This window comes from Sminthopsis crassicaudata, chromosome 3 (genome assembly GCF_048593235.1).
Source record: "Sminthopsis crassicaudata isolate SCR6 chromosome 3, ASM4859323v1, whole genome shotgun sequence".
Lineage (NCBI taxonomy): Eukaryota > Metazoa > Chordata > Mammalia > Dasyuromorphia > Dasyuridae > Sminthopsis > Sminthopsis crassicaudata.
The window spans coordinates 201,012,219-201,027,018 of NC_133619.1; positions in this window are offsets into that span (position 1 = coordinate 201,012,219).

Genomic DNA, 14,800 nt, shown 5'->3' on the forward strand with positions numbered 1-14,800 from the left:
TATTCCTATTTTTTTGATGCAGCCTTTATATGACATCTTAAAAGGGTGTAAAAGATATTCAGAGCCCCTTAATATCATATCAGACAGCTTAAATGTTGTCCAAGTGCTCAGAGGCATTGAAGATACAGTCCTACAGTCTCAGAATTCTTCAATTGCTAACCTTTTTGATGAATTGCAGATGATTTTACAGACTAGGAAACATCCCATTTACATCCTGCATGTATATTCTCACCAATGCTGTGCAGGAGACATATTTGTTGGCAATGAAGTGGTGGACCATACTTTACAATGTTCCCTTCTCATGGTCACCACACCTCCTGAATGTGCCCATGATTTTCTCCACTTACCCGCTAATTCTCTACATAGCCTTTATGGCCTCACCTGGGAACAAGCCCAACAGATAGGGAAGCAGTGTGTTCAGTTTCTCCCTCCTCCACCTAGTAAAGGAGTTAAATCCCAGGAGTTTATTCCTCAATGATTTGTGGCAAATGGATGTGACACATGTGGATTGTGTGGCCATCCACATCTGTATTGACACTTATTCTTAGATTCCTTTGGGCCACAGTGGCCTCCTGTGAGAACATTCCTTCAGTCATTAAACATTTGTATAGTTGTTTCTCCTCTCACAGAGTTCCTAATACCATAAAGACCAACAATGGGCCAGCTTATACCTCTAAGCAGATGGCCATCTTTCTCACCACATTCACCATTAAGCATGTTACAGGGATTTCCTATAATCCAAAGGGTCAGGCCCTGGTGGAACAGGCCCATCATATTCTGAAGGCCACCCTTGTTAAACAGAAAGGGAGAGGAAGTAGCCAGAACCCCCGATGGCCCACACAGGTGGACATGGATAAGACTTTATATAATTACAATTTTTTGTGCCTGGATAGGGATATCAGCCTCTCTCCTGGAATGATACATTTGGTACAATCTTATAGACAGGACAGAAAACTAAGCTCCATGAAAACTGCACTTCAAGTGCTAGAGAACATTCAAAAGGTCCTCTGGAAGGATGAGGAAGGACATTGGCAAGGTCCATCCTTATTACTTTGGAGAGGGCCGGGATATTTATGTCTTGCAGATTCTGATGGGGAAGGCTGCTGGATTCCAGAAAGAAGGACAAGGAGAATTGCCCCTATTAAAACAGGGGCTGAAGAAGAAGAGAAGATGACTCAGGAGACGCCCAAAACAGCGCCATAGCAGAGAGATGACTACCCTTGTTGAGTAGTTGATTCATAGCTGCAATCCATGTTCCTTTTGCCTTTCAGAATATCAAATTCCAGGGCCTTTGATCCTTTAAAGTGAAAGCTTCTAGTTCTGGGAAATCCTAATTATGGCTCCTCAATATTGGAATTATTTCTTTTTGGCTGCTTGTGATATTTCTCCTTGATGTGAAAAATTCTGAAATTTAACTATGATGTTCCTTTGAATTTTCAGGAAGTGATCAATGAATTCTTTCAATGGCTATTTTATCCTCGGTTCTAGGATATCAGGGCAGTTCTCCTTGATGATATTTTTTTTTTTCTTTCAGAAAGAAAAAAAAATGCAAGCAAACAACAAAAAGAGGTGAAAATACTATGTTGTGATCCACACTCAGTTCCCACAGCCCTCTTTCTGAGAGTAGATAGTTCTTTTCATCATAAGATCATTGGAACTGGCCTCAAACATCTCACTGTTGAAAAGAGCCACAGCCATCAGAATTGATCACCATAAAATCTTCTTGTTATGAACAATGGTCTTCTGATTCTGCTCACTTTACTTAGCATCAGTTCATGTGAGTCTCTCCAAGTATCTCTGAAATGTCCCATGATCATTTCCTATAGAACAATTACATTTTATTAAATTCATATACCATTACATATCATATACTATTCCCCAACTGATGGGCGTTCACTTGGTTTCCAGTTTCTTGCCACTACAAAAAGGACTGCTACAAACATTTTTGCACATGTGGGTTCTTTTCATTTTTTTATGATCTCTTTGGGATACAGACCAATTAGAAACACTGAAAACTGAGAGTATGTATTGTCTGATTGCTTTAGGCATGGTTCTAAGTTTCTCTCCAGAATATTGTGATCATTTCACAACTCCACCAACAATGTACTAGTGTCCCAATTTTCCCATATCCCTTCCATCATTTATCATTACCTTTTCCTGTAATATTAACCAATCTGAGAGGTGTGAAGAGTTGTTTTAATTTACATTGCACTAATCAATAATAATTTAGAGCATTTTTTCACATGACTAGAAATAGCTTTAATTTGACTATTTATCAATTGGAGAATAGCTTGTATTCTTATAAATTTTAGTCAGTACTCTATATATTTTAGAAATGATGCCTTTATGAGAACCCTTGGATGTAAAAATTATTTCCTAGTTTTCTGCTTCCCTTCTAATCTTGATTGTAATGGTTTTGTCTGTATAAAGCCTTTCTAGTTTAATAAAATCAAAATTATCTATTTTGTAAATCATAATGTTCTCTAGTAGTTCTTTGGCCATAAATTCCTTCCTTCTCCACAGATCTGAGAGGTTAGACTATCCCTTGTTCTCCTAACTTCCTTGTAGAGGAATCATGGAACCATTTCAAACTTTTTTGTATTGGCAGGCAAATTACTAGTTTCTGTCATACTATTTTCTAATTATCCCAGCAATTTTTGTCAAATCATCAATTCTTATCCCAGAAGCAGGAGTCTTTGAGTTTATCAAACATTAGATTATTATAGTCATTGATTATTATGTTTTATTAACTTATCCTATTTAACTATTTTATTTTTAGACAGTACCAAATAATTTTGATGACAGCTGCTTTATAATAACCTTTAGATGTAGTACAACTAGGCCACCTTCCCTTGCATTTTTTTCATTACTTCCTTGGAAATTCTTAGACGTTTGTTCCTCCAGATGAATTTTATTATTTTTTCCTAGCTCTACAAAGTAATTTCTTGGCAGTTTGGTATGTAGTACTATCACTTTTATTATATTAGCTCGACCTACCCATAAACACTTAATATTTTTCTAGTTAGATTTGACTTTATTTGTGTGATAAGTGTTTTGTAACTGTAACTGTGTTCATATAGTTCTTGGCTTTCTCTTGGCATGTAGACTCCCAAATGTTTTGTATTATCTATTTATTTTAAATGGAATTTCTCTTTCTATCTCTTGCTGCTGGACTTTGTTAGTAATGTACAGAAATGCTGATGATTTATATGGATTTATTTTGTCTTCTGCAACTTTGCTAAAGTTGTTAATTGTTTCAAGTAGATTTTTAGTTGATTTCTAGGATTTTCTAAGTATAACAGCATAACATGAATGAAGAGTGATCATTTTATTTTCTCATTACCTACTCTAATTCCTTCCATTTCTTTTTCTTCTCTTATTGCTGAAGTTAAAATTTCTAATTCAATATTGAATAATAATGGTGATAGTGGGCAACCTTGTTTCACTCCTGATCTTCTTGAGTATGCTTCTAGTTTAGTACCATTATATATGACTCTTGCTAATGGTTTTAGATATATGCTACTTATCATTTTAAGAAAAACTCCAGATATTTATGTGCTCTTTAATGTTTTTAGTAGGAATGGGTGATATATTTTGTCAGATTTTTTTTTCTGCATCTATAGTGCAGACAGCTCTTCCCAGTATTCAGCAGCCAGAGGCTCGTGATGGGGGGCAATCACACACAGTAGGGGCACAACCCAGGGCAGCCTTTCATCTGTATAGTGAGGGGCTCGCTGAAACTAGTGTAATTTTCCCAGCCCAACTGTGCTCCTGAGCCAGGGACACTTCCAGTGAGGTGAAGGACAGGACTATCTCGAAAACTCAAAGCAGGCCTTTGGGGGGGGTAGTGATATCTTTGCTCTATAACCTCTAGCCCCAAGGCTGTCACTAATCCTCACAGTGGGGCTCCTGGCAGGGCACTTACACAGCCTATCCCGTGATACCCAGGCATACTCACTTCCCTGTGGAGCTCTTCCCAGAGCCTTCCCCAGCTTGGCCATTCCTTGCAGCTCATTGAGAGGGCAAATACTATCCATAAATCCATCCTCATTCTGCAGAGGAAACTGGCAATCTCCTTGTTCTGAGGGAAGACCCTAAAGGCTTTAAAAAAATGAGCAAAAAATGAAGAAAATGATTGACAGCTTCTATGCAGAAAAATAGCTAGTTTCCAAACCTGAGGAGGCAAATACCAGACAATACCCCAAATAACACTCTCCTAGAAGAAACTATTAAAATTTGAAGAGAGAATTAGAAGAAAAGTGGGGAAAGGAAAGAGAAGCTATGCTAGAGAATAACAATGTCCTGAAATGTGAATTAGAAAAGGAAAACAACCTCATGAAATGTGAATTAAAAAAAGGTAAAGAATTCACAGGAAGTGCAAGGAAACAGAATTAAGGAGTTGGAAAAGGTAAAGAAATCACATGAAAGTAGGATCTGTGAATTGGAAAAGACAAAGAATTCTCAAGAAAGTAGGATTTGTGAACTGAAAAAAGAAAATAACTCACTAAAAAACAAATTTAGTGAAATAGAAAAAAATTCCATAGAGCAAAAGAGCTCATTTAAAAACTCAATTGGACATATACAAAAAGAAGTTTAAAAAAGTTAATGAAGAAAATAACTCATTAAAAATCAGAACTGAACAAATAGAAATGAATGATTCACTGAGACACCAAGAATCAGTCATGCAAAGCCAAAAAAATGAAAATCTGCAGAAAAATGTCAGTTATCTATTTGCCAAAATGACAAACCTGGAAAATAGATCTAGGAGAGACAGTCTGAGGATTATTGGACTTCCCAAAAATTATGATGAAAAAAAAGAGCCTAGGTACTATTTTATAGGAAATCATCAAAGAGAACTGCCTAGAGATAATAGAACCAGAAGGTAAAATAGACATTGAAAGAATTCATCAAACACCTTCTGAAAAAGATGCTTAAAAAAAACTCCTCTGAACATTGTGTCCAAATTTCAGAACTATCAGACTAAGGAAAAAATATTACAAGCAGCCAGGAAAAAACAATTCAAATACAAGGTGCCACAATAAAGGTCACTCAAGATCTGGCTGCCTCTACATTAAAGGATCAAAGGGCCTGGAACCTGATATTCCAAAAGGCAAAAGAACTTGGAATGCAGCCAAGAATAAACTACCCAGCTAAGTTGAGCATTTCTATCCATGGAAGAAGATGGACATTTAATTAAACAGATGAATTCCATATGTTTCTAAGGAAAAAAAAACAGATCTAAAGAAAAAATTTGATCTCCAATCATAGGACTCAAGAGAAGCAGAAAAAAGGTAAAAGGGACTCTTGAGAACTGTATTTCTGTTGTGGATAATTTGTATAATTGGATTTTAAGAATATAACAAAAAGGGGCGGAGCCAAGATGGCGGAGAAGAAACACACGACTCAGTGAACGTCCTCACTCCCTCACAACCAATTAGATAAATTAAGTCTCAGAATTAGCTCAGGACTGATAGATACCACAAGGACTAGAAGCACGACTTACCAGCTGAAGAGAATCTGGAGTTTCAACAGGAAAGGTCAGTTCTCAGGGGAGGAATAAGAAAGACCAGGACAGACGGTGGGGTAGGGGCACACTGTGCCCATTGCGCTGGGAAGGGCTCTGGGATCAGAGAAGCCACTGAGGTAAAGGAATCTGGCAAAGGCTATTAGCTCTTCTCTGCTAATTATTTAGCAGTTCAGAAGAGAAAGCCAAAATATTTTAAAAACTCAAATTAGATTTTCCCCGATCCTGGGGGTGACTCAGCAGATCTCGGCACCAGGGGGTGTGGCATCAGCTACCTCCTGAGAATAGTTAAGAGATTGACAAGTGGGTGGATACGGCCCAAGGCAACACACACTGCCTAGCTTAGCTGGAGGGAGTGGAACTCAGCTCCAGGAAGTCCCAAAGAAGCGGAACCTTTGAACTAGGGACCGCGGTTTCTGGCAGACACTTCCAGTTTGAGCACAGGGGCTTCTCACGTCACCTGCTGCAGACATCCACTCCCCACCCGGACACATAGGCTGGGCTACATGCTGTCTTCACTATTCTACGCCCTCAAAGCACAGTAGTGCTAATCACCTCTGAGGCACTTCCAGGGAGGGGGTGGGGAACTCTCTCCCACAGCTCTCTCTTAGCTCAGGCGCAGGGGCCGCTGCATCCATCCAGTCTGGGAGGAAGCTGGTAAAGAAGTAAATAATTTCCTACCCCAAAGACAGACCCCAAAACATTTTTTTAAATATGAGCAAAAAAGCTAGAAAAACTATAGATTCCTTCTATACAGAGAAAGAGCGGGTATCCAACCCCGAGGAAGTTGACAACAGAGAATCAGCAGATAACAACCTAAAGGGGAACGATTCCTGCCCCCCATCACATAACTCTCTCCTAGAAGAAGCTCTTAAAAAATTGAGGGAGATCGAAGAAAAATGGGGAAAGGAAAGGGAAACTATGATAGAGAATAACAACGTCCTGAAATTGGAGTTGGAAAAAATAAAGAATTCACAGGAGATGCAGGGAAACAAAATTAGTGAATTAGAAAAGGTTAAAAAAACACAGGAAAGTAGGACTTCTGAATTGGAAAAGATAAAGAAGTCTCAAGAAAATAGAATTTCTGAATTGGAAAAAGAAAATAATTCTCAAAAAAAAAATTAGGGAAATGGAAAAAAATTCAATAGAGCAAAATAATTCATTTAAAAACGAAATTGGGCATTTACAAAAAGAATTAAAAACTGTGAAAGAAGAAAATAACTCCTTAAAAGTCAGGATGGAACAAATAGAAATGAATGATTCACAGAGAATCCAAGAATCAGTCAAACAAAACAAAAAAAATGAGAAGCTGGAGAACAACGTCAAATACTTACTGGGAAAATCTATAGACCTGGAAAATAGATCTAGGAGAGAGAATCTGCAGATCTTTGGACTTCCAGAAAACTATGACCAAAAAAAGAGCCTAGATTCTATTTTACAGGAAATTATCAAAGAGAACTGTCCAGAGATAATAGAAACAGAAGGGAAAGTAGATGTGGAAAGAATTCATCAAACTCCTTCTGAAATAGACCCTAAAAAAAGAACACCACGGAATATTGTGGCTAAGCTGCAGAATTACCACACAAAGGAGAAAATCCTGCAAGCAGCTAGAAAAAAAACAATTTAAATACCAAGGTGCCACAATAAGGGTCACCCAAGATCTGGCTGCCTCCACATTAAAAGATAGAAGGGCCTGGAACCTGATATTCCGAAAGGCAAAAGATCAAGGACTGCAACCAAGAATGAACTACCCAGCTAAGTTTAGCATCTTTTTCCATGGAAGAAGATGGTCATTCAATGAAACAGAGGAATTCTATATGTTTCTAAGAAAAAAAACAGACTTAAACAAAAAATTTGATCTACATCCACAAGACTGAAGAGAAACAGAAAAAGGTACACAGAACCCTTGAGAACTGTAACTCTGTTGTGGGTATATAAAAAATACTCAAGGATAATTTGATTTTACTGATATAAAAGAAAAAAAGGGGGGTGTAGTAAAGGGAAGGAGGTCGGTTCAGAAAAAGGGGAAGGAGTGATAAAAAGAGGGAAACTACATCCCAGGAAGAGACATAGAAAATACACCATATCTGAGGGAACTTAGTGAGGGGGAGAATCATTGTGTGAATCTTACTCTCATCAGAAGAGGCTCAAAGAGTAAATAATTAACATATTTGTTTTTCAGAGAATTTTCTCTCACCTCATTAAAAGGGGGGAGAGGAAAAGGGAAAAGGAAAAGGAGAATAAGTGAAGGGACTTGGAGGGAGGGGGGAGGGATCCTAAAAAAAAAAAAGAGGGAGGGTTGCGCGTCACAAGGGGGGTCTGTAAATTAAATATCGGGGAGGGGGATCAGGGGGGTCAAGGAAAAAAAGCATAATCTGGGGATAATACGATGGCAGGAAATACAGAATTAGTAATTTTAACTGTAAATGTAAATGGGATGAACGATCCCATCAAACGGAGACGGATAGCAGATTGGATCAAAAAGCAGAACCCTACAATATGTTGCCTACAGGAAACACACTTAAAGCAGGGAGATACATACAGAGTAAAGGTAAAAGGTTGGAACAGAGCCTATTATGCTTCAGGTAAAGCCAAAAAAGCAAGAGTAGCTATCCTTATCTCAGATCAAGCAAAAGCAGAAGTAGATCTTGTTAAAAAAGATAAGGAAGGAAACTATATCCTGCTGAAAGGTAGCATAAATAATGAAGCCATATCGATACTAAACATATATGCACCAAGTGGTATAGCATCTAACTTTCTAAAGGAAAAGTTAAGAGAACTGCAAGAAGAAATAGACAGTAAAACTATAATAGTGGGAGATCTCAACCTTGCACTCTCAGATTTAGACAAATCAAACCACAAAACAAACAAGAAAGAAATTTAAAAAGTAAATAGAACATTAGGAAAACTAGGTATGATAGACCTTTGGAGAAAACTGAATGGCAATAGGAAGGAATATACTTTCTTCTCAGCAGTTCATGGATCCTATACAAAAATTGACCATATATTAGGACATAAAGATCTCAAAATTAAATGTAGGAAGGCAGAAATAATAAATGCCTTCTTCTCAGATCACAATGCAATAAAAGCTACATTCAGTAAAAAGTTAGGGGTAAATAGACCAAAAAGTAATTGGAAACTGAATAATCGCATCTTAAAGAATGACTGGGTGAAAGAGCAAATTATAGAAACAATTAACAATTTCACCCAAGATAATGATAATGATGAGACATCATATCAAAATCTTTGGGATGCAGCTAAAGCAGTAATAAGGGGAAATTTTATATCTTTAGAGGCTTATTTGAAGAAAATTGAGAAAGAGAAGATTAACGAATTGGGCTTACAACTTAAAAGGCTAGAAAAAGACCAAATTATAAACCCCCAACCAAAAATTAAACTCGAAATACAAAAATTAAAAGGAGAAATCAATAAAATTGAAAGTAAAAAAACTATTGAATTAATAAATAAAACCAAGAGTTGGTTTTATGAAAAAGCCAATAAAATAGATAAACCTTTGGTAAATTTGATCAAAAAAAAGAAAGAGGAAAATCAAATTGATAGTCTTACAAATGAAAAGGGGGATCTTTCCACCAATGAAGAGGAAATTAGAGAAATAATAAGGAGTTACTTTGCCCAACTTTATGCCAATAAATTTGATAACTTAAGTGAAATGGATGACTTCCTCCAAAAATATAGGCTCCCTAGATTAACAGAGGAGGAGATAAATTGCTTAAATAGTCCCATTTCAGAAAAAGAAATAGAACAAGCTATTAATCAACTCCCCAGGAAAAAATCCCCAGGGCCAGATGGATTCACATGTGAATTCTACCAAACATTTAAAGAACAATTAGCCCCAATGTTATATAAATTATTTGAAAAAATAGGGGATGAAGGAGTCCTACCAAATTCCTTTTATGACACAGACATGGTACTGATACCTAAACCAGGTAGGTTGAAAACTGAGAAAGAAAATTATAGACCAATCTCCTTAATGAATATTGATGCTAAAATCTTAAATAAGATATTAGCAAAAAGACTTCAGAAAATCATCTCCAAGATAATACACTATGATCAAGTAGGATTTATTCCAGGAATGCAGGGCTGGTTTAATATTAGGAAAACTATTAATATAATTGACCATATTAATAATCAAATTAATAAGAACCATATGATCATCTCAATAGATGCAGAAAAAGCATTTGACAAAATCCAACATGCATTCCTACTAAAAACTCTTGAGAGTATAGGAATAAATGGATTATTCCTTAGAATAATCAGGAGTATATATTTAAGACCGTCAGTAAGCATAATATGCAATAGAAATAAACTGCAACCTTTCCCAGTAAGATCAGGAGTGAAACAAGGTTGCCCACTATCACCATTACTATTCAATATAGTACTAGAAACGCTAGCCTCGACAATAAGAGCCGAGAAAGAGATTCAAGGAATTAGAGTAGGAAATGAGGAAAGTAAACTATCACTTTTTGCAGATGACATGATGGTATACTTAGAGAACCCCAAAGACTCTGCTAAAAAGCTACTAGAAATAATTCAAAATTTCAGCAAAGTGGCAGGATACAAAATAAATCCACATAAATCCTCGGCATTTTTATATATCACTAACAAAATGCAACAGCAAGAGATACAAAGAGAAATTCCATTCCAAACAAATGTTGAGAGTATAAAATATTTGGGAATCCATCTACCAAAGAAAAGTCAGGAATTATATGAGAAAAATTACAAAACACTTGCCACAAAAATAAAATCAGATTTAAATAATTGGAAAGACATCAGTGCTCTTGGATAGGCCGAGCGAATATAATAAAGATGACAATACTCCCCAAACTAATCTATTTATTTAGTGCTATACCAATCAGACTCCCAAGAAACTATTTCAATGACCTAGAAAAAATAACAACAAAATTCATATGGAAGAATAAAAGGTCAAGAATTGCAAGGGAACTAATGAAAAAAAACTCAGAGGAAGGTGGTCTAAGTGTACCTGATCTAAAGCTATATTATATAGCAGCAGTCACCAAAACCATTTGGTATTGGCTACGAAATAGACCGGTAGATCAGTGGAACAGATTAGATACAAAGGACAAAAAAGGGTACATCTATAGCAATCTAATCTTTGACAAACCCAAAGATTCCAACATTAGGGATAAAAATTCATTATTCGGAAAAAACTGTTGGGAAAACTGGAAATTAGTATGGCAGAAATTAGATATGGATCCACACTTAACACCATATACCAAGATAAGATCAAAATGGGTCCATGATTTAGGCATAAAGAATGAGATAATAAATAGATTAGAGGAACAGAGGATAATCTACCTCTCAGACTTGTGGAGGAGGAAGGAATTTATGACCAGAGGAGAACTAGAGATCATTATTGATCACAAAATAGAAGATTTTGATTACATCAAACTAAAAAGTTTCTGTACAAATAATACTAATGCAAACAAGATTAGAAGGGAAGTAACAAATTGGGAAAATATTTTTAAAAACAAAGGTTCTGACAAAGGTCTCATTTCCAAAATATATAGAGAACTGACCCTAATTTATAAGAAACTGAACCAATCTCCAATTGATAAATGGTCAAAGGATATGAACAGACAATTTTCAGAGGAAGAAATTGAAACTATATCCACTCACATGAAAGAGTGTTCCAAATCACTACTGATCAGAGAAATGCAAATTAAGACCACTCTGAGATACCACTACACACCTGTCAGATTGGCTAAGATGACAGGAACAAATAATGACAAATGTTGGAGGGGATGTGGGGAAATTGGGACACTAATACATTGCTGGTGGAGTTGTGAAAGAATCCAGCCATTCTGGAGAGCAATCTGGAATTATGCCCAAAATGTTATCAAACTGTGCGTACCCTTTGACCCAGCAGCGCTACTACTGGGATTATATCCCAAAGAAATACTAAAGAGCAGAAAGAAACATATATGCGCCAAAATGTTTGTGGCAGCTCTTTTTGTTGTAGCTAGAAACTGGAAGATGAATGGATGTCCATCAGTTGGAGAATGGTTGGGTAAATTGTGGTATATGAAGGTTATGGAATATTATTGCTCGGTAAGAAATGACCAGCAGGAGGAATACAGAGAGGGTTGGAGAGACTTAAATCAACTGATGCTGAGTGAAATGAGCCGAACCAGAAGATCACTGTACACTTCAACAACGATACTGTATGAGGATGTATTCTGATGGAAGTGGAAATCTTCAACATAAAGAAGATCCAACTCACTTCCAGTTGATCAATGATGGACAGAGGTAGATACACCCAGAGAAGAAACACTGGGAGGGGAATGTAAATTGTTAGCACTAATATCTGTCTGCCCAGGTTGCATGTACCTTCGGATTCTAATGTTTATTGTGCAACAAGAAAATGATATTCGCACACATGTATTGTACCTAGACTATATTGTAACACATGTAAAATGTATGGTATTGCCTGTCGTCGGGGGGAGGGAATAGAGGGAGGGGGGGTAATTTGGAAAAATGAATACAAGGGATAATATTATAAAATATATATATATAATAAAAAAAAAGAATATAACAAAAAATGGGGAATTAGAAATGGAAAAGGGATAATGTAAGAAAAAGGGGAGATAAAAAGAGGGAAAGTACATCCCACAAAGAGGCAAAGAAAATCTATCATATCTGAGGGAAGTTAGAGAGGGGGAGGACCATTATGTGAACCTTACTCCCATCAGAATTGGCTCAAAGAGAAAATAATTAACATGTTAGTTTTACAGAAAATTCTTTCTCTCCTCATTAAAAAGAGGGAAAGGAAAAGGGGAAAGGAAAAGAGCAATAAGGAAAGGGAATAAGAAAGGGAAAGGGATTTAAAGGGAGAAGGGAGGGATATTACAGAGGGATGGCTGCATGATGCAAGTGGGGCTCATAAGTTTAATACTGGGGAAGGGGTTCGGGGGGGAAGGGAAAAATAGCATAATCAGGGGATATTATGATGGCAGGAAATACAGAAATAGTCATTTTAACTGTAAATATGAATGAGATGAACTCTCCCATTAAGCGGAGATGGATAGCACACTGGATCAAAAGTCAGAACCCTACAATATGCTGTTTACAAGAAACACATTTAAAGTAGGGAGATACATACACAGTAAAAATAAAAGGCTGGAGCAGAATCTATTATGCTTCAAGTGAAGTAAAAAAAGCAAGAGTAGTCATCCTTATCTCAGATCAAGCAAAAGCAAAAATTGATCTAATCAAAAGAGATAAGGAAAGGAAAGTGTATCTTGCTAAAGGGTAGCATACACAATGAAGCCATATCAATACTAAACATATATGCATCAAGTGGTATAGCATCTAACTTCCTGAAGGAGAAATTAAGAGAGCTGCAAGAAGAAAGAGACAGTAAAACTATAATAATGGGAGATCTCAACCTTGCACTCTCAGAATTAGTTAAATCAAACCAGAAAACAAATAAGAAAGAAATTAAAGAGATAACTTAAATATTAGGAAAATTAGGTATGATAGATCTTTGGAGAAAACTGAATGGTGATAGAAAGGAGTATACTTTCTTCTCAGCAGTTCATGGAACCTATACAAAAATTGACCACATATTAGGACATAAAGATCTCAATATTAAATGCAGGAAGGTAGAAATAGTAAAGGCTTTCTTTTCAGATCATAATTCAATAAAAGCTACATTCAACAAAAAGTTAGGGGTAAATAGACCAAAAAGTAATTGGAAACTAAATAATCTCATCTTAAAATTATAGAAACAATGAATAATTTCACCCAAGATAATGAAATGATGAAACATCATACCAAAATTTGTGGGATGCAGCTAAAGTAGTAATAAGGGAACATTTTATATCTTTGGAGGCTTACTTGAAGAAAATAGAGAAAGAGAAGATCAATGAATTGGGCCTGCAACTTAAAAAGCTAGGAAAAGACCAAATTAAAAACCCCCAACCAAAAACTAAACTAGAAATTCTAAAATTAAAAAGAGAAATTAATAATCTTGAAAGTAAAAAAAATATTGAACTAATAAATAAAACTAAGAGTTGGTTTTATGAAAAAACAGTAAAATATATAAAACTTTGGTAAATGTGATTAGAAAAAGGAGAGAAGAAAATCAAATTGTTAGTCTTAAAAATGAAAACGGGGAACTGTCCACCAATGAGGAGGAAATTAGAGAAATAATGAGTTACTTTGCCCAACTTTATGCCAATAATTTTGAGAACCTAAGTGAAATGGAGGACTGCCTCCAAAAATATAGGCTTTCCAGATTAACAGAGAAGAAAGTAAAGTAAATTGCTTAAATACTCCAATTTAAGAAAATTAAACAGAGCAAGCTACTAATCAACTCCCTAAGAAAAAATCTCCAGGACCAGATGGATTCACAGGTGAATTCTACCAAACATTCAAAGAACAAATAGCTCCAATGTCATATAAACTATTTGAAAAAATAGGGAATGAAGGAGGCCTACCAAATTCCTTTTATGACACAGATATGGTACTGATACTCAAACAAGGTAGGTTAAAAATGGAGAAAAAACACTATAGACCAATCCCCCTAATGAATATTGATGCTAAAATCTTAAATAAGATATTAGCAAAAAGATTACAGAAAATCATTGCCAGGATAATACACTATGACCAAGTGGGATTTATACCAGGAATGCAGGGCTTGTTCAATATAAGGAAAACTATCACTATAATTGGCCATATTAATAATCAAATTAACAAAAATCATATGATCATCACAATAGATGCAGAAAAATCATTTGATACAATCCAACATTCATTCCTATTAAAAACACTTGAGAGTATAGGAATAAATGGACTGTTCCTTAAAATAATCAGTAGCATCTATTTAAAACCATCATTAAGCATTATATGTAATGGGGAAAGATTGCAACCATTCCCATTAAGATCAGGGTTGAAACAAGGTTGTCCACTATCACCATTACTTTTCTTTTTTTTTTTTTAATTAATTTTATAATTATAAATTTTTTGACAGTACATATGCGTGAGTAATTTTTTTTTTTATAACATTATCCCTTGTATTCATTTTTCCAAATTTTCCCCTACCTCCCTCTATTCCCTCCCCTATATGACAGGCAATCCTGTAGCGAGCTGTTGTCTCCAGAAGCTGCCGGATCGCTCTCTGGGAAGAGATCTGCTGTGTCTTCTACTCAAATCTCTCAGACAGATTCTTCTTCCTGTAATGAACCTTTGTCTCCAAGCAGTTGCTGTTAACTCTTGTCCTTAGAAGTGACTTCC